This window comes from Bufo bufo, chromosome 4 (assembly GCF_905171765.1).
Source record: "Bufo bufo chromosome 4, aBufBuf1.1, whole genome shotgun sequence".
NCBI lineage: Eukaryota > Metazoa > Chordata > Amphibia > Anura > Bufonidae > Bufo > Bufo bufo.
Window position 1 is genome coordinate 515,513,560 of NC_053392.1, and position 24,176 is coordinate 515,537,735.

At 44.9% G+C, this 24,176-nt stretch overlaps 1 protein-coding gene across 4 annotated transcripts in view; it reads left to right on the forward strand.

The window, feature by feature from the left end:
• Positions 1 to 24,176, forward strand: part of CFAP36 (cilia and flagella associated protein 36) — a 56,128-nt gene that overhangs the window by 18,731 nt on the left and 13,221 nt on the right. The gene's annotated exons all lie outside the window — the stretch shown is intronic.

Below are 24,176 nucleotides of genomic sequence, written 5' to 3' on the forward strand. Positions count from 1 at the left end.
CTGCAGGAGGAAAGGAAAAATAGTTAAAAAAATAAATATATATAGAAATGTGGCATTATCATCATTGTAATGACCCACATAATAAACATTGTCAGTTTTACCACACAGTGAGCGTAAATAAATTCCACAAAATAATGTTAAAATTTCAATTTTTTTTTCTTTCCCTCAATATGGTTCTTAAAAAAATGGTTCTTAGGCTAGGTCTACACGACGACATTTGTCGCGCGACATTTTGTTGCACCAATGTCGCGCGACAATTTTTATAATGGCAGTCTATGGTGTCGCACTGCAACATGCTGCGACTGCGACGCAACAGTCGCAGAAAATCCAACGAGATGGATTTTTCTGCGACTGTTGCGTCGCAGTCGCAGAATGTTGCATGTTGCAGTGCGACACCATAGACTGCCATTATAAAAATTGTTGCGCGACATTAGTGCAACAAAATGTTGCGCGACAAATGTTGCGCCTTATTTGTCGCGCGACTTATTGTCGCGCGACAAATGTCGTCGTGTAGACCTAGCCTTAATCCTGTAATGCTGCAAAATAAAAAAGTTAGGACTGCTGGAATACAAAGGGAAAAAATATTATTGGTACTTAAGGCTAAAATTAATTATGTCACTCAGGGGTTAAAAATTCAGTTGTGTCCCCTGGATTGTGCACCAACAAGATTTACTTCAGACTCCTGTTAAAAATCTACAATAAAAAAATTTTGGAAGTTTTTTCCCCCCGATTTTAATGTGACTGTTAGGAGGTTAAAAAAGGTACAGAATCTGCGATAGAGGCTCCTAATAGATCACCAATGCAGATGTGAACAGAGCCTTAGTTACATATGTTTTCATGCGTCAATTTTGTTGGCTGAACGATCATCAGCCAACATTTAAAGTGCCCCTGTGCTTTCATAAAATGTATCGTGTCATAGTGACCTGTCAAAGGTTTTGATCAGTAGGGGGTACGAATGGTGAGACCCCCAGCAGTCACTGAGAAGGACTCTAGACAGTCTTTGAGCCCGTCTCCAACAGTAAGGAGAGACCGCACTGTGTGTGAGAACACCCATCTCCATTCTTTTCTTTTGTTTAAAAAATGTTGGGAAATAATAATAATTGTAGGCACAAAACGTGATACTGTCACCTTGCTGGGAGATGATTTACAAATTTTCAATACCAATTTCTCGCCCATATTCATTGGGGGACACAGGAACCGTGGGTATAGCTATGTCCTCTAGGAGGCGTTGACACTAGTAAAAGCTGTTAGCTCCTCCCCTAGCAGCTATACCCCCTCCAGCCTGGAGAGAGAGCTTCAGTTTTTTCTAGTGTCAATAGGAGGCAAGACCTCCTGAAGATTTTTTCTTTTCTTTTTTTTCTTTTCTTTTAGGTGGGAGACAGTGGTCGCCTCGTCTCCCTGTTCTCCCGGGGGAGCATGCCAGGGTTGGTTCGCCACGCTGCCTCCTCCCCCCACAAGAAGACAAGGTGGACCAGGGCAGCCTCGCTCCCCTGCTCCCGCCAGCCAGAGGGTCACCTAGGTCCGCAAAGAGAAGACCCTCCCGCCATACCAGACTCCTGCCACTCCGGTGCCAGCTGCTGAGGAGGTGACCCTGCTGGAGAAGGTGACCTTATAGGCCCACTTAGGGAGGGTGAAGAGAAGAGGATGAAGATGAGGTGAGTACACTGGATTAGGTAAGTATGAAGCCCTCTTCCCCCTCCCTCCCTCAATCCCTTAAGGGTTAATGGCAAGGGGACTTTATTTAGCTAGGGACTAGACCCCTAAGCAGAGAAGGGGTTAATCCGGCGGGCACCATGCACCACCAAGACACGCGGACCCTCTCTCTCACTTCCCCTCTAGGCCGACGGCTGTCCGGCTCATAGAGGGTTAATGTATCTTCTCCCCGGGCTACTCCAGCGAAAGACTGGAGCGCAGGGCGACACCCACTGCAGTGTCCACCAGATTCCAAACGCGCCGCTGCGAAAGGGGTTAATGCCGTTTACCTATCGCGGACAACTGAGCCCTTGCGGGACTCTCGTACCGCGAGGCACTTACTCTACATGGGAGCACAAACAAGTTCCCGGCCGCGGGGTGAACATTCCGGTCTCCGGGCGCCGAAAAACTTTAGGCCCCGGCTTCAAATGGGGCCTACAGGTTCTTCCTCCCCTGTGTCATTCCGGCCGTGGGGCGGCTCCTCCGGCCGGAAGGTGTATGTCGCGCACCGCTCCGGGTCCCTCTACCCTCCGGCTGACTTTCAGTACAGAGGGGGAGGGTCCCGGTTGACCGAGCATCAGGACTTTAGGCCGCAACCCATCCAAGTATGTGAGGGGCAGGGAGGCGGGCTGGCGCGAATTCTTCCTGCCTAGCTGCCCCCGCCCCCATCAGCACCGCCCCTGGGCTTCAAGTCCCTTATTTTTTTAATTTTTTTTTTAACCCTTACTGGCCAGCCAATTAGGCCGGCACCGGATTATCAGGGGTTAGATGGGCTTTGCAAAATTGCCTACTAGCGGGGGATCATATTGCACAGTTAAGCCCTTCCTGCCTCTTAATACTTGAGGCTAGGCATACCAGTTAAAAAAAAAAAAAAAAAAAAAAATAAATGGGGAGAAATAAAAACAAACGTTTACATCCATATGGGAACTACTCTCCTCAGTCACAATCCACTCTGACTGTGCGGCACCATGATGGGACTGTGCCCCATTCCGGATCACGTGATGGCCTTTCATAGTTTTCCAATCCGCCCTCCGCGGTGGGAGAGGTGTGGCTGGCTATCAAGGGGAATGATGAGGAGGCTCCCCGCCTGCGCAATACAGTGAAGGACACCTGTTGAACCCCCACTCCGCCCTCTGGGGCTGTTTGGTTGATAATCCTCCACCTGCGTAATCCAGTGGAGGACCTCTGACAGTTCTCAACCCACCCTCCGGGGTAGCTTGGTTGATTATTTTCCACCGCTGCAATCCAGTTGAGGACCTCTGGAGTTCCCAATCCACCCCCCGGGGTCTGTTGGTTGATAATGCACCGCCTGCGCAATCCAATTAAGGACCTCTGGAATTCCCAATCCACCCTCCGGGGTCGTTTGGTTGATAATGCACCGCCTGCGCATTCCAGTGGATGACCTCTGGAACTTCCCAATCCACCCTCCGGGGTCGTTTGGTTGATAATGCATCGCTTGCGCGTTCGAGTGGAGGACCTCTAGACTTCCCATTCCACCCCCTGGGTAGTTTGGTTGATAATCCTCCACCTGCGCATTTCAATAAAGGACTTCTATCCACCCTTCCGGGTCATTTGGTTGATAATTCTCCACCTGCGCAATTCAGCGGAGGACCTTTGGAACTTCCCAATCCACCCTCCGGGGTTGTTTGGTGATGATACATTGCCTGCGCAATCCAGTGGATGGACCTCTAGACTTCTTATTCCACCACCTGGGTAGTTTGGTTGATAAGCCCCCTCCTGCGCAGTTCACAACTGCCAGGGGCGAGGTTCTAAGTGGTAGACTTGCGCTCACATGTCCAGGCTTTCCTTCCATATGCAGAGTCATTGCACTTCTACAGGATACAGTACTCGCCTTTATATCCATCCCCTTCCTTAAGTGGACTGAGTACGATAACAGTGGTGTTCAGTGCCGGATGTATTTTTCCCCCTTCTTAGGTGGCGGAATTGCATCTTCACTGGGTTCAGTACCTGACGTATGTATTAGCCCCTTCCATAGGTGGCGCAATTACATTATCTCTGGTTGCAACATCTGCTGTAGGCATTACGCCTTACTTAGGTGCAGTAATTACACTCCCACGGGGTACAGGACTCGCCATATGCACTAGTTCCGCTGTAGGCATCGACCCCCCCCCCCTTCATAGGTGGAGTATTTCTACTTCCACTGGCTTAAGTACTTGCGTATGCATTCCACCTTCCATAGGTAGGGTAATTACACTACCATTGGATTCGGTCCCGACTGTCACGCTGTTCCTTTCCATAGGTGAAGTGTTGCACATCACTGTGCTTCCTGTTGCATTACCCCCTTCCACTAGCGGGGAAATAAGGAGCATCTTGGGATGCCGCAATTCATCTGGACCATGGCTTCTACGGGATAGTCTCAGGCCTCCCCCCTCAGTCTTGCGCTGACTGGGCAAGCGCTGGCTACTACTGTGGGAGTGGTAATTGCTTTATGGGGTGCTTACTGTACAGCTCTTCGCAGGTGGCGGATTCTTCTAGTACTGAATTCGGTGGCCTTTGCGGGTGGCCCTCCTTTGCTGGAGTAATGGGCTAGCAATTCAGTATGACTCCTGTGGCGAAACCAACCTCGCCACTGGGTTTTGGAGGGGCCTGGCTACTAGCCTCTTGCCCCAGGATTATGGGCCCTCTCATCAGCCAGGCCTCATTTGTTCACAAAGGACTTGGACTAACTTGAACCCTGGTCTAATTCGTGCCATTTTGGGATGTTAAATGTCTGTGTATTGAAAAGGGTGGGACATTGTATACGTTGAGTAGGGAGGTCTGTTCCATTGTCTCTGTGTGTACTGGCGATGTCCTTTGTCCTGAGAGATAATTGAATTACTTCTCGGTTGTCTTCAGGACAGAGGATATTGTGTATTCGCCTGCCTGTGATGATTGCATCAACCCAGTGTGAGGTAATTCTATCACTGGCAGAGGGGAGGATTTTGTGTGGGAGTGTCTGAGTGTATTGTATGTGGTTATTGGCTGTTTTTACAAAACCCTGTGGGTGGTAACCTTGTTGGAAGATGTGTATAAAATGCTTGTGTGTTAAAATAAAGAGTTCCTGTTTTTATACCTTCATGAAGTCTTGGCTCATGTTTGGGGGATGGGATAACTACACTCTTGGGGATTGCTATATCATAATACTCCCCTGAGTATAAGCTCTTGTAAGAGCTTGCTCCTGGTTCCTGTCTCTAGATTTAGGAGAGGTTCACCCACTGGAGCCTTGTCGTAGGTCCAGGGTGGGTAGGAGACGGCGAGACCTCAACCAAGCTTCGGCGGTTCGTGGGGTCTGCAGCGCTGACGGTGTCAAGTGGAGTGCTTGGAGTCCTCTGGAAGCACTAGGAGCTTCTATCGACGGAGGTACCCGGTCGGGGTGCTAGGCGTTCCGTTACAACTCCCCTTGCATGGCTTCCTGGATGCCTTATTTTGTTTCGCACGTGGGGCGTGGCACCAGTCGGTACCCGCGGGTGCCCGGTACTCTTCATCTAGTGGCATATGGGTACCGCCAGTGGATACGGTGGCTATTCCACTTTGTATCCTCTTCTTTTTGGTGCTGGTTTTGGGCAGGATTGTAACTTCCTCTGCCTTCAGGGGGTTACCTAGCAACACTTGTGTCCCAGAGACCTCCCATCTCCATGAGCCTCCACTGTTCCAGTCGGTCATGAATTTGTCCGCATCAATACGTAGTGCGTACACCATTGCAGTTGTGTGTTTTCGCTGATTCTGTATTCTCTATCCACCACTCCTCCTTATGGGAAAGTGCTTATGCTGGCACGCTAGTTTAGCTGCTACAACCAGTTCTCTTCCGCAGGGGCAGATTTTACGCGAAGGCTCGAGTTCGTGGTTGCTGCAGTGAAGCATTCCCCTCAGGTGGGGGTCCTACCCTGGCATTAGCTTGGCAGTTGCTCCTGTTCAGCGCCCTTCCAGGTAGAGTTTTTAAGGCTCATAGCCACCCCGCAAGCCTTAGTGGCTCCTATGTTACTGCCTTCCCTCGTCTGCATTGTATGGGGTATTCGTTGTGGCCTTCCATTCCCCTTTTACAGGGAATCCTTCCCATTGGTCCTGGGTGTGCTTACTGTGTCTACACGAAGCTTCCTACCCTTCTCCCGAACCAGAGATCCAGAAGCATGCGGCGTAGTCGTCCTGCTCTACCCTTGGTAGGAGTTTCCCTCCTCTACATGTTTTTTCCTTCCCCTCCTATTCAGGGTTCTACGGAAGATCATCATGGACGGCATTCCGACATTCCTAGTCGCTCCAGATTGGCCCAGTCGGGCGTGGTACAACGACCTCGTTCTCCTTCTAGGAGATGTCCCTTGGTTGCTGCCGCTCAGAGACGACCCTCTTCAGGGTCTGGTCTTCTATCAGCATTTAAGGTCTCTTCGTTTGACGGTGTGACTATTGCAACCACCGTTCTGACGTGAAGAGGTTTTTTAGCGGACGTCATCCGCACTATGATTCAGGCCAGGAAGCCTGCATCGTCCGGGATCCATTACAGGACCGGGAGGTCTTCCTGGTTTCTGGGGAACCGGAACATTCCCCCACTTCGTTGTTTCTCTCCCCAGGGTCCTGTCCTTCCTTCAATCAGGGTTGGACCTTGGTCTGGCCTTTAGTTCTTGGCAGGGTCAGGTGTTGGCGTTTTCTATCTTTTTCCAGCGTCCTCTGGCCCCCTAGGGCCTGTAAGAACCTTCTTTCTGGGAGTGGCACATACAGTTCCTCTGTGCCGGCCTCTTTTAACGCCTTCGGATCTGAATTAGTCCTCTCAGTGCGCCAGGCTTCCCCCTGAGCCCTTGCGGGGGTTGTTCACTCAGACTCCTGTCCTGGAAGGTAGTTTTTTCTGGTTGCTATCACATCCATTAGATGGGTGTCCAAGTTGGCGGCGTTCTCTTCCAGAGAACCCTTCCTGGTTATTCATAGGGACAAATGGTTTTCCGGCCTGTCCCTTCTTTTCTTCCGAAGGTGGTCTCTGACTTCCATATTAATGAGGAAATTCTTTCCCTCATTGTGTTCATCTCCTTCATACCCTAAGGAACAGGAGTTACACGATTTGGACGTTGTCGTTGCTCTGAAGATCTATTTAGCAGTCTCCGGTCCCTTCCGCTGTACGGACTCCCTTTTTTGTCTTACGGAGGGTCCTCACAAGGGATTGGCGGCCTCCAAGGTGGAAATCGCACGTTGGATTCGGTCTGCGTTTGCTGACGCATACTGCGCCCGGGGCAGGGTTCCGCCCTTAGGTGTCACGGCTAACTCCCCCAGGGCGGTGGGCGCATCTTGGGCTCGGAGGGATCACGCTTCGGCTGCACAATCATGTAAGGTGGCTCCTTGTCCTCCTTACACACATTCACAAGATTTTACCAGGTGCATACTCTGCATCGGTAGACACCACCTTGGACCGCGTGGTTTTGCAGGCGGCAGTTTCTTAGATGCCAGCAGGAACACTTGCTTCCAGGGGTCTGTGGTTTTCCCCTCCCTGTGGACTGCTTTAGGACGTCCCACGGTTCCTGTGTCCCCCAATGAATATGGGCGAGATAAGGAGATTTTGTATAACTTACCAGTAAAATCTCTTTCTCGCTCTTCATTGGGGAACAAACACCCACCCAGTATTGTTGTTAAACCACAGTTGTAGCTGTTCCTGGTTTGAACCCTGTTGGGTCCTTTTTTCTTTGGTGGGCTTGCTTCTCCTACTGCTTATGCACAAACTGAAGCTCTCTTTTCAGGCTGGAGGGGGTATAGCTGCCAGGGGAGGAGCTAACAGCTTTTACTAGTGTCAACGCCTCCTAGAGAACATAGCTATACCCCCTGTGTCCCCCAATGAAGAGCGAGAAAGAGATTTTACTGGTAAGTTATACAAAATCTCCTTTTAACAAAACCATCTGGATAGTGTGAACTTCTCACGGCTTTTGCATCGTTTTAACCCTTTGAGGACCATAAGATTACCGTCATCAATATAAAAATAATTATATATTTTTTTCCCTTTTTAAGAATGCATTTGAACAATAAATAAAACCATTTCCACACTTGTGTCATTTTTGGGGGAGGAGTTATGACAAGGGACAAATGTGTCCCTATGGTCCTCAAGGGAGACGAGGTTGCAAGCATTGTCTGTTTCTGGAACTTTAAATTTATTTTACAATGAATTCTAAAGAAGGTCATAATAAATTGAGCAAATAATGTGGGAATAGGCGCTAAAACAAAATAATAATATTATCTTTATTATATGTACGGTTAAAATAAAGGGTATCACCCGTCAGTGTAACAGTCAGCACTGACTAATACTAAGTATGTGAGAAGGAAATAATGTCTCCAAACAGCGCCACCATCTGGAGCACTAGAACAGTCTCACAGACTAACCAACACGTAAAGGGGCTCGATACACCACAGGGTACAAGGTATTTGACCCAGGGTGAGGACGATAATCAAGGGGATGTCTGGTGTCAGGAATTCACCAACCAACACTCCAAACAGCGAGAGTCAGCGCGCAGACTCTCACTGCACTAGAATAGTCACAGGTGCAGGACTATGGCAGAGCATAAGCCGTCACTCCAATGTTGAATTACGGAGCAAGGATTGCCCTGACATACCCCTAATTGGTAACAGCTCAACGCGTTTCTATGCATTGGGAATGCATTTCATCAGGAGCTATGTGCACCAAACTTAAAACAGAGCCCAAAGCCTCAACTATGATTTTTAGACCGAGGTAGTGGACGGACAGGCAGCAGTAGAATAACCTGCCTAACACCGCATTCCTCTAGTATGAGGTACGGAGCTGTAAATAACAGACTACTGTCCTGCCTGAGCTAGCAGCCTCTAGGTTGAGGCGCAGCGTGCTAGTGTGCATATGAATCGGCGCTGTAATGGCCGCAAAGCGGCCCACAGAACGCCGAAATTTACAGGGTGAAACCCCGCCCTGCTAGACACGCCTCAGTCTCACAGCCAATCCGGCCATTACAGCGCCGATTCATATGCACACTAGCACGCTGCGCCTCAACCTAGAGGCTGCTAGCTCAGGCAGGACAGTAGTCTGTTATTTACAGCTCCGTACCTCATACTAGAGGAATGCGGTGTTAGGCAGGTTATTCTACTGCTGCCTGTCCGTCGACTACCTCGGTCTAAAAATCATAGTTGAGGCTTTGGGCTCTGTTTTAAGTTTGGTGCACATAACTCCTGATGAAATGCATTCCCAATGCATAGAAACGCGTTGAGCTGTTACCAATTAGGGGTATGTCAGGGCAATCCTTGCTCCGTAATTCAACATTGGAGTGACGGCTTATGCTCTGCCATAGTCCTGCACCTGTGACTATTCTAGTGCAGTGAGAGTCTGCGCGCTGGCTCTCGCTGTTTGGAGTGTTGGTTGGTGAATTCCTGACACCAGACATCCCCTTGATTATAGTCCTCACCCTGGGTCAAATACCTTGTACCCTGTGGTGTATCGAGCCCCTTTACGTGTTGGTTAGTCTGTGAGACTGTTCTAGTGCTCCAGATGGTGGCGCTGTTTGGAGACATTATTTCCTTCTCACATACTTAGTATTAGTCAGTGCTGACTGTTACACTGACGGGTGATACCCTTTATTTTAACCGTACATATAATAAAGATAATATTATTATTTTGTTTTAGCGCCTATTCCCACATTATTTGCTTGATTGTATATATAGGCGTATATCCAGTACACCACCCTAGTTTGATTTCATAATAAATTGAGTCAAATGCTGCTACTCTTAAACTATTTTGACATTTATTCAGATACTTGCTCGAAACAATTTTAACAATAACATGTATTTATGTACAAAAACGTATGTGTCAAGGTACTGTCACTGTCTCAAAATGCAAAATCTCAATATGTGATAGCCTAACAGTTCAGGCTATGATAGTCAGCAAAGCAGTTGCGTGTCTTTGTGTAACAAAGGTGCACGATACATGTGTCGCAGAGGCTGTCTGTGCGATTTTCATTCCCACGTTTGGCACATTGTTTGCGTCTATCGCTTCTAATTATGGAATGTTTCGGCTTTGGTGCTGGAAGGACACTTCGTGAACTTCTGACTGGCGCTGACGGAGCTTTTCTTTGTCTGTTGGAGTATCCACCCACCAGACTCCTTGCTATCATCTGCCGATATTCCAGTGGTGTAATCGCTTTGTACTCTGGGTGCCTCTCTTCATTTGCTTGTATATAAATGCAGTGACTGTTGTTTACAGCAATATCTAGGAGGTCAAAGAAAATCCTCAAATAAAACTTTATTTTTGACTTCTGGTCTGTCTCATAGGACACTTTCTTCTGATCGATCAGGTCCACACCCCCCATGTACTTTTGTAAATAGTAGCAATGGTTGGACATGGAATATGCAGCTTTTCTGCACATCCTGCCTGCCTTCTCCGCACATGCGTCATATCATCCTTTTTGCATGTAAGGAATTTTGACAACCGTGTCACTGATCCATTGTCCATCCATTTTACACATGAGACGCCATTTGCACTCATAGTATTCACATCTCCTCGTTTCATTTCTTTGTCAGCTATCAAGTTTTTGGGCATATTTTTCCTGTCCACACGAACTGTGCCACAAAGGTAGATCTTCTTCTGCAACATCTCGTATTGCAGCAGTGGTGAATTAAAAAACATTGTCGCTCAAAACCTGACAGCATAGCTGTTCTAGTTGTTTTGTCAGCATAACAATGACACTCTCTCCAAGACCTTGTTCTGTGTCTGTTTTTCATCCAGTATAGATGTCAAACTGATAAAAAAAAAAATAGCCTGAGATGGCATCACATCTGCACCATAGCTTGAATCCCCATTTCACAGGCTGGTTTCTGATGTACTGCTTCATGATGTTTTATCATGTGCTCATCAATCGACTGTTGCTTGCTTGGAGTTCTCGCAGCCTGGAAGCATCGATTGAAGTGCTCAATCAATGGACTAACTTTAAAAGCTCTATCACACTGGGGATGAGTTCTAGGTAACATGTCCTCATTATTTGCAAAGTGCAAAGCAGAGCGAATTGCTTCAAATCGAGCACGACTCATTGTCTTTGGATTTGCTATAAATGGTACCTGAAGATCTGGATGAGTAGACCAATAGTCTCTGATCGATGGCAGAACATGATAACAAGACCTATTCCAAAGAAGGCTCGAAGCTCATCTGCATTTGTCTGGAATGGAATGCCCTTCGGTTTCATATAAAGCTCACTTTGCTCCACAACTAGTGAGAATAAAGTGCTGAAATCAGATGCTTGTTCAAAGACTTCAACAGCATCAATATCTGCAGAGTCATCTAATTTCAAGTTCACTTGTCCATAGTCCTATTCACTAGTGTTTGTTATGACTTTAGTTGCTCCCCTTTTCCACCTAAAGCCAAAACCAGTGATCACTGACTGAGTTTTTGAACTAGATGGCAACTTTTTTGGCAGAGGCAGTTGCTCTCCTTCTTCGGAGTTCGCTGCTGAAGTTTGGAGTGTACATTTACGTTTCGGTAAGCCATAGAACACCAAAGGTTTGACAGGTAGAGCTGTACAAGCTAGGTTTGTGCTAGAGCTGAGTTCAGTTGATGATGAAGGATCAGGATGCTCTATGATCACTTCCTGGGTAACGCTGTCAACAGCTTCAAGCAAGAAACTCTGATCTTCGTCATCAAGAGTGAGGTCCACTTCATCACTGTGGTCGGCAAACAACAGCCATTGTATATCCTCTTCCCGTATTGTAAACAAGCGTTCACGCCGTGCCATCGTGTTTGAGGCCTTGCTAAGAACAGATGAACAATAGCGAATAAAATGGGTTACGGCAGTGACTCTGCCACTTCATGTAGCTGAAGAAGTGAATGCTTTCCTCAAGCTGCCTCCTGATGTACTGCTGTAATTAGGTAATAATACTTGTGTAATGAAAATGTCTCCTGTACAGCACACTTCAATCATACAGCAATGGGACCAACAAACAGACCTTTTCCACTGATGGCTTTGTGCTGCATCTCCTCACTCCCCCTTCCCTTCTTCTCAAATGGTTACAGAAGGGAGTGTAGCACATTATCTTCTGTACAAATTATCTTTTACTTTCTAACACTGCTATTGCTTAGCATAGCATTAGCTGTATGCCTGTGTACATCTAGTGTCATGCTGAATGACCGTTTTATCAGTTGCTGTTGAGTTCCAAGAGGTAAAACTGTACAGTAACTAGCATTATCGACGGTCCCTAAAGTTCCACAGAGCTCAGATAAAGCACAGGCCGAATGACTTCTATACCTGTCCAAAGTTATTTGATAAACAACTCTGCGTAGCGTCAAGGTTTCTTTAAGGTATGGTCCGTTGAGGACCATAGGGACATATGTGTCCCAGAGCAAAAAATTGTCAGCCAAATTGGTTCAAATGATAAAAATTCTCTCAAAAAACTATTTGTTGTCAAACACCAGTCTACCAACAAATATCAGATGATCCAATAACATCTGACTATTTAGGTCACTTTTTATGGAACGCCAAAAGAAGCCAATTATTATAAAAAAAAATTTTTTAAAGTTCGTACACTTCAGTTGTTGTAACTAAGCCATTTCATGAAATAACTGGCAAAAAGCTAGATCCATTTGTTAATAACTAATATTTTGACTCAAAAAAAAAAAAAAAAAAAAAAAAGTATTTTAAGTTCTTAATCAGATGATACAGGCAATTAAAAAGATGGGCGAAATACGTCCCTTGGTCCTCAAAGGGTTAACGATTGGTGAGGGCCCAAACGCCCAGACCCCCACCAATCAAAACCTTTGATATGTCATTATGACAAATCAAAGATTTTTTTTTTTATGGGTACACTTTTAAATGATTTGCCCTAAACTAAAATCCATGCTGAGTTCAGCAAGTTAATTTGTACAATAACTGAATAGAGGAGTGGTTGTCGGTCACATTTAGAATAATTTATCTTGGTTAAAGGGGTGTACTCCTATGTTTTTTTACTAGCGTTATTTACGGGCTCCATTCCTGTCCCTGTGCAGATGTATGAAATATATAGACTTGCTTGTAGTAACTGCCTATATTGTGGCATAAATATCTGTCATTTTTTCTTAAAGGGGCTGGCCCACAAATAAAGATGTCCTTGCGGATCGCCCGGCGGTCGTTTCGCGGCAAACTTTGCTCATTCGCTTTTCGTCGAACGGGCGAACATATGGAGATATTCGGGCCCACCATCTTCTTTTACATTGTGAAGAACTTTGACCCATGACACATCCATCAGGTGGTATAGGACAGCCAACTGAGACATTTCAGCACATGGACATACCCCCTACCTTATAAATAGACCTGATCTGGCAGCCATTTTACATTCAGTCTTTTGCCAGTGTAGAGAGAGGTTGCTGTGTGGAGCAGGGACAGACTGTTAGGGACACCAAATGCTAGCTAATAGGGCCACAAAAGTCCTTTTAAGGACTGGTATAGGTGTGCTATCGATAGGTGTGACATACTGAGGGGAGTAATATACTTATAATATACTTTCTAACATACAAATGCACTATAATATACTTTCTATTGTGCAGCAGTAGTGTGCGGTTCTGATGCGATACTTCAGCCACACAGAGTGCCAAACACTATTGGAACCAATAATTTCTACTCGTGTGATTAACCAGTTGCCCCCCAAAAAAACTGATTGAGGCAGCGGTGTTATATACCAATAATATACTTTCTATATAGGGCATTTAGGTAGCGCAGCATTTGTTAGCGGTTTTGCTGCGTTACCGCATCTACACCGAGTGAAAAACACTATTTGAAGAAATAATTTCTACCAGTGTGATTTACCAGTTGCCCCCCAAAAAAACAGAGGCAGGGGTTTGATATACCTTCTTCCACAAATACTGCTCTTCTATAGGGACTTTTGTCACAGGGTCATTTTGAAAATGACAGGCAGAGGAAGAGGCAGGCCATTCTGCAGGGGTCGGGCAGGTGCACCAGGCCGCAGCCTAAGTGGGAAGTTGCAGAAGGTGCGTGCGATTACGTCAAAGGATGCACCAGACTTGGTTGAGTGGCTCACTCAGTCTCCCGCTTCTGCACCCTCCTCATCCTCTCTATCTGCACCCTCTTAACTCTCTGCTGTGTGCACCCCCAAAGACACCACCACCATATCCCCTCCACTCAAGTCAGAGGAATTATTTTCCCATCCAATACAAGACCTTACCGATGCGCAGCCATTATTGGCATCGGATCAGGAAGAGGAGGTATCAACGGTTGCCACCCAGCAGTCTGACGACAGTACCCAGATCAGCCCAAGGAGGGTGGTCCCCGCTGTTGCTGCCTGCTCCAAGATCTCTGTCAGAGGTGGTGAAGGTGACGAATCCAATGATGACGTGTCGATGACGTCACGTGGGTGCCCACAAGAGAGGAAGAGGAGGGGAGTTCAGAGGGAGAGACGGAGCAGCAGATAGGGAGGAGAAGCAGGCAGAACTTGCAGTGCACAGGAGGCAAAAAACAGACTGCTAATGTATTTGGAACGAGCCATCCACCATGCACGGTCACATCTGGCGCTCCCAGGACACCGGCACATGGCTCTGCAGTGTGGGCTTTTTTTTTTTTAACGTGTCCGCTGCTGACAATGGTGTTGCCATCTGCAGCCTATGCTGTCAACGCATAAGTCGCGGTAAGCTCAACACTTACCTAGGGATGACCGCCTTAAGAAGGCACCTGGCCTCCCATCATCGAGCCCAGTGGGAGCAACACCGTCGGAACCCACAAAGCCACACTCCCGGCGCTCCCTGTCCTGCCTCTTCTTCTTCTCCTCTCTCCTCCACTCCACCTTCCACCGTGTTGTCGTCGCGTTTAGTTGACAAAAGGCAGGCTTCCTTGCCCCAAATGTTAGAGCGAAAAAAGATGATGACGCCGGATAACCCTCTTGCCCAACGGCTGACCGCTGGCTTGTCAGAACTGCTAGCCCGCCAACTACTGCCATATAAACTGGTGGACTCGGAGGCCTTTAGAAAATTTGTGGACATATGAACACCGCAATAGAAGGTCCCCGGAAGGAAATATTTCTCCCAGAATTGCATCCCAGAGATATATGGCCACGTTCAGTGGCAAGTGAATGTATTTCTGGCACAGTGTCTGTGCCAAGATACATCTGACCACAGACACGTGGTCTAGCAAACACGGGCAGGGAAGGTACATAACTTTTACTGCCCACTGTGTGAACCTTCTGACGGCCGTCAAGCATGCAACCCGTGGCACCCGTGTAGATTTGGTGTTACCGCCATGGATTGCATGCAGGCCTGTCTCTTCTTCTCCTCCTCCTACTCCATCCTCCCTCTCCTCCTCGCCTGACTCCTCCTTTTCCGCTGCTACCGTCTCTTCTGCTGCGCCCCCAAGTTCCCCAGAACCTATTCGACGTGCCATGTGAGACGTTGCCATGCTGTTCTGCGTCTGTTGTGCCTGGAAGCCAAGAGCCACACCTGTCCTGCACTCCTTTCAGCTTTGCGGTCACAGGCCGATCAGTGGCTAACCCCGCTCAATTTGACAGTTGGTAAAGTGGTGTGCGACAACGGTGCCAATCTGCTGAGCGCGCTGAAACAGGGAAAAATGGCACACGTCCTGAACTTAGTCCTGCTGCGATTTGTTGCCAAATACCCCAGGACGTCTTGCAAACTCTGCGGCAGGACAGGTTCTGGGGAGATTTTTCTTTTTTTTCACCGCGCCAGTGGCTGCTCATGCGCGACGCATGCAGACTTCTGCAGCCATTTGATGAGATCACCAAACTGGTCAGTCGAAGCCAGGGCACCATCGGTGACATCGTACCTTATGCCTTTTTTATGGAGCGTGCCTTGCGTTGTGTCATTGATCAAGCCGTCGAGGAGCAGGAAGATGAGGAGGAGGAGGAGGAGCAAGAAGAGCATGCTTTAAACGTTTCTGGGATCCCTGATGTTGTCCGTGGCTGGGGGGATGAGAACGAGGACGACATCATCCTGGATGATGAGCAGGAGCCAGGCCACTCCACCGCTTCCAGTTTAGTGCAAATGGGGGCCTTAATGCTCAGTGTTTAAAGAGGGACCCCGTATAAAAAGCATAATGGGCAAGGACCAGTACTGGGTGGCAGCGTACTTAGACCCCCGGTACAAACACAAAATGACGGAAATGTTATCACGATCACAGAGGGCTGTCAGAATGCAGCACTTCCAGGCCTTGCTTCGAGAAATGCTGCATTCTTCTTTTGAGGGCGCTGGCAGAGGAATTTCCACTCGCAGAGAAACAGTTGCGGGTACCAATCCAACAGCGCATGCAAGAAGAGAGCGGTTTGAAGATGTGTTGGTCACTTCGGATATGAGATCATTCTTGCAGCCAACCCATCGACCGCCATCCTCCGGATCCAGTAAAATAGGATAGAACGGCACTCAAACAGTTCGGAATACACGTGGGATTCAAATAAAATTATTTATTAAACAATCAAAGTTGTGTCCTGTGTGCACCAGGATAAAATTCTAAAAATCACATAAAACGTATATACAGCTTATATATAAGCCAGAGATAGATATCTCTAGTATATCAAGTTCTGACTGCTGGCTGCAGCAGGCTGCATCCGTGTCCCTCCTGTCAGGTAGGGCTATTGGATCGCAGTCGTCTGCAAGGCAAACAGAAACCGATATTTACTGTGCTACAAATAAATCCAATAATAATTATCTGGTACAAATGTAATATAGGCCAGAGATGGATATCTCTAATGTATCAAGTTCTGACTGCTGACCGCAGCAGGCTGCATCCGTGTCCCTCCTATCAGGTAGGGCTATTGGATCACAGTCGTCCGCAAGGCAAACAGAAGCTGACAAATACTGTGTTGCAAATAAATCCAATAATAGTTATCTGATACAAAAGTATCAACACTTTATGTTCTCATATAAAAGCCACACAGTCCTAAATGTATCAATTGAGATCTTGTGACATCTTCTGGAATACAAAATATTGAATGGTCTAGGATAAGGTGTTATTTTAGACCGAGAGCAGATTATCCATCATCTATGGCGGTATCGCATTCTCAGTACGTTGAATATATAGAGTTAGTTATCCAGCACGTTTCGAATCTCAGTGCTGATACCGCTTTTCTTGTAGCGGTTCGGTATATTTCCTCTTATGTTTAATGTTACTCACTGCGTCCTCTATGGGCTCACTCAGGTATGCGGAAGGACTTCTGCCGTGGCGTCCCACGCTTCAGCCTTTCTCCGCTACGCTTGTCCCGGGTCCGGTCTTTGCTAGGATCCCGTCTCAACTCTCGTGAGAAACCTGGATTGCCTACTGCGCTTGTGTGAGTCTCCCAACACTCCGTTTATCTTTCGTGGGTAAGTGGATATCGTCTCCGTCCTTTAGTACATGGCCATGTACCGCTGATATATTTTTCTCACAGGTAATACGCCCAGACGCGTTTCGAGATACCTTATCTCTTCCTCAGTGGGTATGACCTGTGAATGTTAGTCTCGTGTCTTATATATTCTTTTCTCAATTAGCTGATTGAGTACACCTGTTTCGAAGTTTCTGTAGGGAAGTGAACCTCTTTGCTTTTCATTAACCTATTCTTTACCATATAGTTCTATTTTTAAAAATCCTCTTTCAAAAGAAGGTTATAATACTTCCAGATATCTTATAATACATATATATGCACTTATAATAGCCATATATTCGAATATTTAAAAATAATAAATAATTACACAAGTTTATTACACAATATTTAAAACATGAATATAGATGTGAATATAAAAATAATAGTATGTCGATCCCGGACACAACTTTGATTGTTTAATAAATAATTTTATTTGAATCCCACGTGTATTCCGAACTGTTTGAGTGCCGGTTCTATCCTATTTTACTATATCTACCAGAACCTAGAGGTGTTTTTTGAACCTGTGCACCTATCGTGACAAATCAGAGTGAGCCACCTGCTTATTACTCCTTGTATATTGCTTTATACCCCTATCTAAGCAGTCAGAGCCCCTCTGATTTAGTCATGGACTTTTGGAATCACGTGGAATTAAAACGACAGACGGCCGAAGCCTATAATTTTAAGGGAAATACTAATAATGAACATTCCAACAAACCCACAATAGTGGGAACATTTAAGGAATTAGAATATCTATTACAAAAACAGCTACGTCAATATTGGGAGGTACGATCACTGAGACAATTTATAGAACAAGGGAAAATCCCTAGAGGGCTGATGCTCAATAAAACTCCAGCACAAGATCTTTGCTGTGAACCTTTTAACAAAGAATGGGAGAGCCTATTATTTTCACACTCCATTTCATTAATACACTTAATAATAAAAAGAAGAATGGAAATATTGGAAAATTTAAACCTTGAAATAGCGAAATATAAACAGCTGCTTGAAAAATTCCCCAAAGACAGCGTATTTCAGGAATGGGAAGAAAAATTATGTAAAGGCCTTGATAGGACAGAATTGGAAATAATGAACAAAAAAACAAAGAAATATAAGAACTACCCTAAACCTCACTTTGATTCTCAACAGACACAAGTGGAGGTATCAAACATAGAGAGAGAACCATATGTACAAGAGAGAAGTGGAGGGGCGGCTAAATAACATCTACAGTCAGGAAGGTTACAATATACCAACACATAATAGATATGAAACCTTACAAGACAAGTATTTTTTAGACAGGACTCCACCACATCACAAACCACGGATAAGACACAGATCACCTTCACCAAAACCAAATCAATACCCACAGACACCAATAAGGAACCATGCACGTCAAACTCCACCAGGCCACTCATACAATCTGAGACAGCGGAATCCATCTCCAATATATCATCAACAATCATACAAACGACCATACAGGGGACACCATCACCAACACCAATACACAAAATCAGAGAAAGAAAGACAAGAAGAGGACAGAGGAGGAAGGGGGAGAGACAGAAGGAGATATTAGCAACTGCACTGGATTCCATAGTAAATATAAGTTCCACAGCACTCACGAATACACAGATGAGACTTCTAGATAAAGGACTGAAATTCGCACCCACATCCAAACTCAATAAATTTGATACCTATATAGGTCTTCAAAAATTTATGAGGAAGCTATGTTTGAGGAAATATTTCCAAAAAAAACCTATAACAATGGAACCTCCAATACAAGACGGAAATGAGAGTAGGGGTAGAATACAACATACCAACTTGAAGAACAAATCACGAAAATTTCCAAGAAATGAGATTGGTCATGATATGGCAACATTCCAAAGATCAGTTGAGAACGATCTGAGAAAAATTAAGGAGAGGAATAGCCAGAGAAATAACCTAACAGGGGGGGAAATTCGGGCCATTAAAGAATTGCAGAAACAGGAAAATATCACAATACGCCCCGCAGACAAGGGGGGGGCTATAGTGGTCATGAATACCACTCAGTATGTTGATGAATGCCTCAGACAACTGGGAGACATCACAACATACAAGAAACTAAAAGTGGATCCAAGACAAGAATTTAATAAAAGCCTTACAAAATATTGTGATGAAGGAGTAAGGGATAAGATATTGTCAGATCAGGAACGTAATTTTATTTTGGGCACGCAGGGAAGACTTCCAGTCTTCTACTGCCTGCCCAAAATCCACAAAAACTTAGAACAACCACCTGGACGTCCCATAATATCTGGGATAGGGTCATTGACCTCAAACCTCTCCCAGTATATTGATACATTATTACAGCCTGTGGTGAGGAAGACGGGGTCATACATTCGAGATACCACAGATATAATTGGGACGTTGGAAGGTCTTGATGTAGAACCAGGTTGGATTATAGGGACATTGGATGTCCAGTCTCTCTATACCAGTATAAGACACGACCAAGGTATAGCAGCAGTTAAACTACAACTAGAAATGGACGGGACCCTATGTACCAAGCAGATTGAATTCCTGATGGAAGGAATCCAATTCATACTTCATCATAACCATTTTTATTTTGAAGGCGACCATTATTTACAGCTATGTGGGACGGCCATGGGGACCAGGTTCGCCCCCAGTTATGCTAATTTGTTTTTGGCACAGTGGGAGCACGAAATCATCACCCCCAAACTGGGGACGGACCTGGCCCTATGGCGTCGCTACATAGATGATGTTTTATTTATATGGACAAAAGATGAGAGCCAACTGCAAGAATTCTTAGAGGCCCTGAATCATAATGATAAAAATTTGATTTTTCTGTCCAAAATCAAGGAAACATCTATAGAGTTCCTGGACATCCAGATTGTACAGCGTGATGAGAAATATAAGTGCAGCACTTATTATAAACCAACAGCAAAGAATAGCTTTATTCCATTTATGAGCTGTCACTTACCTCAGTGGCTGTTGAATATTCCCTCTGGCCAGTTTCGCCGTATAAAGCGAAACTGTACCGAGGAAGCTGATTTTGAAATTGAGGCCCTGAAAATGAAAGAACAATTCGAATGTAAAGGGTACCCCGAAAAAGTCCTTACAGATGCTCTAGTGAAAATTAGAGGAACAGAGAGAGAGACCTTTTTTCAGCCAAACACTCACAAAAACACAAAGAAGGAGGGTGAATTAAGATTAATTTTACCCTACAATTCACAATTCAAACAAATACGTCACATTATCAATCAACATTGGCACTTTTTATTAAGGGACAAGGTCATTGGACCTGTGTTACACACTTCTCCACTAATCACTTTTACTAAGGCACCCAATTTAAGTATAAAAATAGCACCTTCAATAAAGAATCAAAAGAAAAAAGAGACATCCCACACTTCAAAAATGGCTGAATATGGATGGTTTCTATAGATGTGGGAGGTGTCCGGGGTGTAAAAACTCAACATTCCCAAAAAAGACGAATAGGGTCCAATCCACTCAAAATCAATTTTCTCTGGATATTAAGGGTTGCCTGACATGTGACTCCTCCAGTGTCATCTACCTTTTCCAGTGCCCCTGCCAAAAACAGTACATTGGCAGAACCAAGAGACCCCTGAGAGTGAGAATTACGGAACATCTAAATAATATCAGAAAAGGATACGAAAACCACTCTCTATCCAAACACTTTAAAGTGTCACATAATAGTGACCCCAGGGGCTTCTCTTTTATGGCCCTGGAGAAGGTGGATGTACACTGGAGGGGAGGTAATCACATTATGAAGATGTCGCGGGCTGAGTCCAGAAGAATTTACGATTTTGGCAGCCTTCTCCCTGCTGGGTTAAATTCAGATTTGGAAATTTTGGGCTTTATTTAAACTGTTAGGTTGAAATTTCCCTTTAGAAGGATAGATAATAATAAAAAATAACAAAATAGGTTGGAAAGCTAATAAAGATCTGGATAATGAGAAAAATAGAAAAATAGAAAAATTAAAATAGAATATAGAAGTAAAAAGAAGTAAAAATATCTAATATATTGAAAGAAGATAACTAATGGATTTATTTATTTTATAATTTTTCTCAAAAAAACGCATCCCAAAAAAAAAAAAAAAAAACACATATGAAAAAAACGCAGAAAAAAACCGCAACTAAAACGCGATATGTATAAAAATTGCGGATTAGTTGCATATACAAATTATATTGAAATTAAGAAAATAGCTACGGCAAAAGAAAAATATATATGAAAGAAAATTGTTAAGGCTGTCACAGCAGTTTAAAGTTGAGGTAATCGGCCCTCAAGAGGACAGTGTACGATACAAACCCATAGCACTGACATGCAACAGATCTCTGACGAGATGACTGTGGATAGTTATACCTCAAAATTAGAGACCTGGCATACATATAATGGAACATGTAGACTGTTTTTCATTCTAGAAGATTGATAGAAAGATATCCCCCTGGATTATAGGACGTCAAATGTCTGCCAATATATTTTATAATATTAATGGTATATGTCGGGATCGACATACTATTATTTTTATATTCACATCTATATTCATGTTTTAAATATTGTGTAATAAACTTGTGTAATTATTTATTATTTTTAAATATTCGAATATATGGCTATTATAAGTGCATATATATGTATTATAAGATATCTGGAAGTATTATAACCTTCTTTTGAAAGAGGATTTTTAAAAATAGAACTATATGGTAAAGAATAGGTTAATGAAAAGCAAAGAGGTTCACTCCCCTACAGAAACTTCGAAACAGGTGTACTCAATCAGCTAATTGAGAAAAGAATATATAAGACACGAGACTAACATTCACAGGTCATACCCACTGAGGAAGAGATAAGGTATCTCGAAACGCGTCTGGGCGTATTACCTGTGAGAAAAATATATCAGCGGTACATGGCCATGTACTAAAGGACGGAGACGATATCCACTTACCCACGAAAGATAAACGGAGTGTTGGGAGACTCACGCAAGCGCAGTAGGCAATCCAGGTTTCTCACGAGAGTTGAGACGGGATCCTAGCAAAGACCGGACCCGGGACAAGCGTAGCGGAGAAAGGCTGAAGCGTGGGACGCCACGGCAGAAGTCCTTCCGCATACCTGAGTGAGCCCATAGAGGACGCAGTGAGTAACATTAAACATAAGTGGAAATATACCGAACCGCTACAAGAAAAGCGGTATCAGCACTGAGATTCGAAACGTGCTGGATAACTAACTCTATATATTCAACGTACTGAGACTGCGATACCGCCATAGATGATGGATAATCTGCTCTCGGTCTAAAATAACACCTTATCCTAGACCATTCAATATTTTGTATTCCAGAAGATGTCACAAGATCTCAATTGATACATTTAGGACTGTGTGGCTTTTATATGAGAACATAAAGTGTTGATACTTTTGTATCAGATAACTATTATTGGATTTATTTGCAACACAGTATTTGTCAGCTTCTGTTTGCCTTGCGGACGACTGTGATCCAATAGCCCTACCTGATAGGAGGGACACGGATGCAGCCTGCTGCGGTCAGCAGTCAGAACTTGATACATTAGAGATATCCATCTCTGGCCTATATTACATTTGTACCAGATAATTATTATTGGATTTATTTGTAGCACAGTAAATATCGGTTTCTGTTTGCCTTGCAGACGACTGCGATCCAATAGCCCTACCTGACAGGAGGGACACGGATGCAGCCTGCTGCAGCCAGCAGTCAGAACTTGATATACTAGAGATATCTATCTCTGGCTTATATATAAGCTGTATATACGTTTTATGTGATTTTTAGAATTTTATCCTGGTGCACACAGGACACAACTTTGATTGTTTAATAAATAATTTTATTTGAATCCCACGTGTATTCCGAACTGTTTGAGTGCCGGTTCTATCCTATTTTACTATATCTACCAGAACCTAGGGGTGTTTTTTGAACCTGTGCACCTATCGTGACAAATCAGAGTGAGCCACCTGCTTATTACTCCTTGTATCCTCCGGATCCAGCCTCAGGGAACGCCTAGACTGACAGGTGTCCGACTACATCGGGTTAACGGCCGATGTGGACGCTCTGAGAAGAGATGAACCCCTGGACTACTGGGTGTGAGGCTTGACCTGTGGCCAGAGCTGGCACAATTTGCTAAAGAACTGTTGGCTTGCCCCTCATCCGGTGTCCTGTCTGAAAGGACGTTCAGCGCAGCAGGGGGGATCGTGACCAATAAGCGCACTCGCCTAGCTCACAACAGTGTGGACTACCTCACATTTCTTAAAATGAATGAGGCATGGATCTCGGAGGAATTCAACACATGTGACGAGTCGACCATGTTTGATTGAATTTCCTCATGTCAGCCCACAAATATCCGCCACCACACAGAACAAATCATGGTCCCTGTCTTAGGTAAATACAGCGGCATAAAAGGCCTTTTATGTCCGTTGAATGCCTAATTTTTGGGGCCTGTACTGGCCGACATTGACATATTTATCCTGTGACCGCCTAATGTACCTCCAGCCACAGAATCCCAAATTCTTTGCTGTCAGGTGAATGCCTATTGGCTAATTTTTGGGGCCTGTACTGGCCGACAGTTAAATTTTTTTTTTTTTTTTATCTCTAGTCACATAATCACACCCTTGTCTCACTCCTCTGCCTCTCATTATGGTGGCGTATGAACCGCATTCACCATAAGGACCTTCTAATATCACAGGGTCATGTAACTGTGCCCCCCACCCTGTACTGTCCCTTCACCCCGTAATGTGCCCCCTTATACCCTGCATTGTGCCCTCTTACCACACCCTGTGCAGTGCCCCTAGTCATTCCCTGTACTGTGCCTTCTTATTCCCTTATATCCGGTCACGGTATGGCAGTGTCATCCTGTCACTGTACAGAGGTGTTATCCGGTCAATGTATGGCGGTGGTATCCAATATCTGGATGGCCATAACTGTATCCCTTTCTCTGCCCACGCCATCCTTTTTTAGACCTGGCATGAGCGGGAAAAATATGCAGATTGTGGGGCTAAGCACCTTTGCGCCACAATCTGTGTCAGAAATACGCCTAACATAGACATATTTCTATATAATAAATGATCACCTAATTGTATTATTATTCAGGGGTAGGGCTAATATCTTTATATTATATAGATTCTACTGTATTATACTGTGCCCTGTATTTCCCAGTAGAAAA